Source organism: the organism of the source record quoted next, unplaced genomic scaffold, assembly GCF_019419815.1.
Source record: "Pyrus x bretschneideri cultivar Hongxiangsu unplaced genomic scaffold, Pyrus_bretschneideri_v1 Contig14, whole genome shotgun sequence".
NCBI lineage: Eukaryota > Viridiplantae > Streptophyta > Magnoliopsida > Rosales > Rosaceae > Pyrus > Pyrus x bretschneideri.
The window spans coordinates 7,234,296-7,238,383 of NW_025999435.1; the positions used below are offsets into that span (position 1 = coordinate 7,234,296).

The 4,088-nt window shown below is 33.0% G+C and overlaps 1 long non-coding RNA gene across 5 annotated transcripts; it reads left to right on the forward strand.

The window, feature by feature from the left end:
• LOC103962381 lies at positions 1 to 4,005 on the forward strand. Of its 5 annotated transcripts, none has more exons than XR_007256717.1 (7): positions 1 to 402; positions 606 to 739; positions 860 to 938; positions 1,043 to 1,149; positions 2,561 to 2,595; positions 3,279 to 3,405; positions 3,564 to 4,005. It is a non-coding gene; the product is annotated as an uncharacterized LOC103962381 (long non-coding RNA). The 5 variants fall into 5 exon arrangements; XR_007256716.1 differs by having other exon boundaries at positions 2 to 402; positions 3,282 to 3,405; XR_007256715.1 differs by lacking the exon at positions 2,561 to 2,595 and having other exon boundaries at positions 6 to 402.
• Positions 4,006 to 4,088: the final 83 nt, after the last annotated feature.

Genomic DNA, 4,088 nt, shown 5'->3' on the forward strand with positions numbered 1-4,088 from the left:
GTTGGGCAAGGTTTTTGAATGGATGGATGATAAATTATGTGAAGAAGTTTATTATTTTTTGAAAAGAATGATGTAATGACGTTAAACTTGAGTAGCTTTTATTTTAGTTCTTTGTTTGACTTTTGAATTGACATTATCTACATACTAAAACCCGGTGGAAAAGTACTGTTTACCAGCAGTGAAATGATGGAATTGCCCTCAATTAGCTTTACTTGCGCAGTTGTTTTTCCGTCTTGGCACAGTGAAATTACGCATTTGTCCACCTTGGCCACGCGTCCATCATCGTCGGAACCTCTACTTCGACTGCAGCTTCTCGATTTTTCCATCCGTTTCCAGTTCTCTCTTTCGAAAATCTCTGCTTCCATTGCTCTGAACTTGCCTTCTGTCACTCTCAAACGCCGGGTGAGCTATCGACCACCACCTCTCTACCTTCTTCTTCTTCTTTCGCTTCTCCCTGTGCAAATCTGAGAGACGCCTACCACAATTGCTTCACCGGGTCCTCTCAGCATAAATTAGTTTTTATATTGCTCTTAAATCCTAATCTCTCTCTCCTCTCTCTAAAATCCATCTGAAAAAGGTATAATGGGTATTGTTTCTGTTTGCAGGTTGTACTCGGCGAAGTCTGTGAAGGACCAATAAATGGATTCGAAGATGAACCAAGTCAAGGGACACGGAGCTCAGAATATCGGAGCTATAAATTGGCTGCCTTGAAATTTTTTTATTTAATTAATTTCAACAGGTATCTAAGAAATTCTTAGTATGAATAGTGTCTGGGTTGACTCTTTGAGCATCTTGATTTTTTATATTAAATGATCTTTTAATATTTATATTGGAATTGGTTACTTATTCTTTTTTCCAGATTAGAGATTTTAATCTTCTGCACTTCAAATTTAAAGCACGCTGTATTACAGAGCATACAATTCCTTGCTGGCTGTTAGGTTTGTTATTTGTTTAGTTCATTGTTCCACTTTTTTAGTTAAGGGTTCTTTTTTATTTGACTTAACTTTGATTTTTGAAACGGTACCTGCTGCTGCTAATGAAGATTTTTCAAGAGGGTTTTGCCTTTCTGAAGAGTTACGTTCAAGGATAAAAATGAGTGTTCCAAAGAAAGCTAGGAGTTCTGGTGATGAAATTAAATTTATCTTCTTGGTAAGGAGTCTTCATTCATTTGGTTTTTAAGATGATAAAAAGTTATTTGTTTTCTTACTTGGTCTTTTGCCAAGGGATTGAGTTGCTTTTATGACAGAGACATTTCAGATGAGGATGAGGCTTTCCATGTAAGATAGAGATGTTACAAAACTATAAATGGATGTCTTATTATCTAATTAGGTTCAGTTTGTATTTAATAGATATAATAGTATTGGTAGGTCTGGAGTACTTTCTCTGCATGCTTAGGGTAAATTGTTTGCCTATTTTGGGAGCAACAATTTGCAATGTGCTGTGAATGTTTGTAGATGTGCTTCAACGTTGAGGTCAATTAATTTCTAAACTCATGATTACATTGACTATCCTAATAGCTAGGTATAATGCGAAAGAGTGTAGCCTTAACCACACTTGTGCATAATGTTGTTTTTACTAACTGAAGCAACTGCTGACAGTGTTGTAAACTTTGCTTCTTCCTTTATTCTTTCAACGTTTAGGATTAATTGGTTGTTTTTATACAATCAAAAGTTGGTCATGAAACATGAGTGATACGTTTCTATACAAGTTTCGGTGGGGCACCAATAGAAAACAAATTTTCTGTTTGTGTAGCAATGTAGTTGAAGGCTACCATATTTTCTGTTTATGTTGAGCAAAACTATGATCAGCATCAGCTATATCCGTATAAAACAAATCATCCATCGTGTCCTTATTTGTTATGCTACTTTTTTAACAGTTTCATAGAAAACAAATTGATCGCTTTCACTTTTGAAAGCAACTAAACTCTTTTACCAAATCAAAATCTCTTTTTCAAGTTTTAATATTTCACTGTAGTTTTTTGTTTTTGCCTTTTTGAATGGGTAGTGTTGTTATTTTGGAGGCTTGCTACTTGACTGCATTTATACATTGTTGTACTAACAAAATATAAATTTTCAATTTCATATCGAAATGAGTATATTTCCAACCCAAAGTATAGGTCCATTTGAAGCTAGCAAAACATTTAGAGTTTGTGTTAGCAAAATGTGTAGACAAAAAGTTTTCAAATCTAATATTCAGTTTTCTCATTTGCACTGCATATGGGTTGATGCATTGGTAAGAAAAATATCTACTTACACTATTCAAATGTAAATATTAGTTAACTAATTTTTTAGTTGAATGACTGTTTGGATGCATAAAAATGTTTTTTGTTCAAATGTCCTTTTGAATGGATAATCAAATCGATATAGATTATTTTTTTATCCTTTACTTTATCAGTTTATCTTACTTATTTGAGCTAAATGCAAATCTCAATGTTGCATAGTTAAGCCCTGAAATTAGAACACAATTTCTTTACATGAAACTGAAGTTTTCTCTAATTGAGAACTCTCGTTTTGTTCAAATTGCATTACAAATTTTGTGTTTTTTCTTTTTCTTTTAACAGGTTATCACAATACAATAGGAAGATGGATTAGAGAGGTGTTGATTTGATTTTCTTTTTACTTTAGCAATTCCGGATAATGATCATGAATGTTGGTGATATTGCATCTTTTTTTTTTTTTAAATTTTTTTTATATTTTATACTACGATTATGGATATTGTTTATTTCAAGCATGTTATTGTGATAGCTAAATGGTTCATATTGCAGAACATGCTTAAAAAATTATAGCTTTAACTGATCACTTGCAGTAACTCCCGTTGTATTCTATTTGCTTTTGTTGCTGCCGGTCTGCAAGTAAATCTTCACTTTCCATATAAAGTTTGCATTTTTCTATTCCTGACACAATTATTTGACACTAAGTTTTCTTTCAAGTTGGTCTGTGAGTGCATTTTCCACTGATCTTTCTGTCGAACTCTCATTGAGTTCCGATTTTGATCACAATATTCTTTGAATTTTCTTCTCTGTCCTATGTCGTATTCCACTTATTTCAACTTCCAATTTCTCCACATTAAATGTTCATTGTTTAAGGGCATTGTTCTAATATTATATTATTTTACCAAAATTGTAGACAGTATACTTCTTCCAAAATAAGAGAAAAAAATGTGTGATTGTCTGCAAAGCACTTACTAAAGACAGAAATATAATATGTATGTATATCTTCTGTATGTTTGCATTTTAAATTTTCCAGATTGGGTAATGAATATGATTGAATTTATTCCAGCAGCGTCTATCAGGCAAATATGATTGATGAACTTGACGTTTATCCCATTAACTTTCTTTGCAATGCATGACGTGTTTTTGGTTTTCTAGCTGCTGAGTATGGAACGCCAAAGAACCCCCTTAATCAGGTAGCTCCACATATTTAGGGAGATATTTCTTTAAAAATTTATTTTTGGTTAGTTGTATATTTCGATTTTGATTCTCGAGGCAAAAATGAGATTATCGACTCTTGCCAAATAACTGTCTTTTGATTTGTTTTCATTTTATGTGTTCCTTGGATAAACAGCTACATATCAACATCAACGGTGTGTTGCCAATTCAATTTGCAATAGTGTTTGAAAATGCTCAAGGAGAAGGAGAGGTCAGAAATTTCGTTTGGATTTTATACTTTGGAAAATGTTATATTCCTGCCAGAGGTCAAATAGGTTCTGTATTAGTTGTGTGTGTTGATGTGGGGGTGTTGGGTTGTTAGAGTTGATCCTAGCTGATTTTGATATTATTGATTCCTCAGTGTCATTAAGTCGATTGAATTCGATTTTTGAAGCTTGGGAAGAGGATTGGGTCTCAAAGTTTGATTTTCATGTGTTTGGTTTTTGGTTTAGTCAATTCTTTACTGAAAAGTTGTATTCCATTGAGCTACGATTTTTTGTACGTCGGCTTTATCGATTCAATCTTTGGTACATGAACATCTTTCTAATGTTTTCAATGTAAATATTATTAATCTTCTATCACAAAGAGCAATCTTTTATATCTTTCAAACATAATCTTTCTTACAATTCTTTATCCCGCAGCAACGCGGGGGTAGCAATTT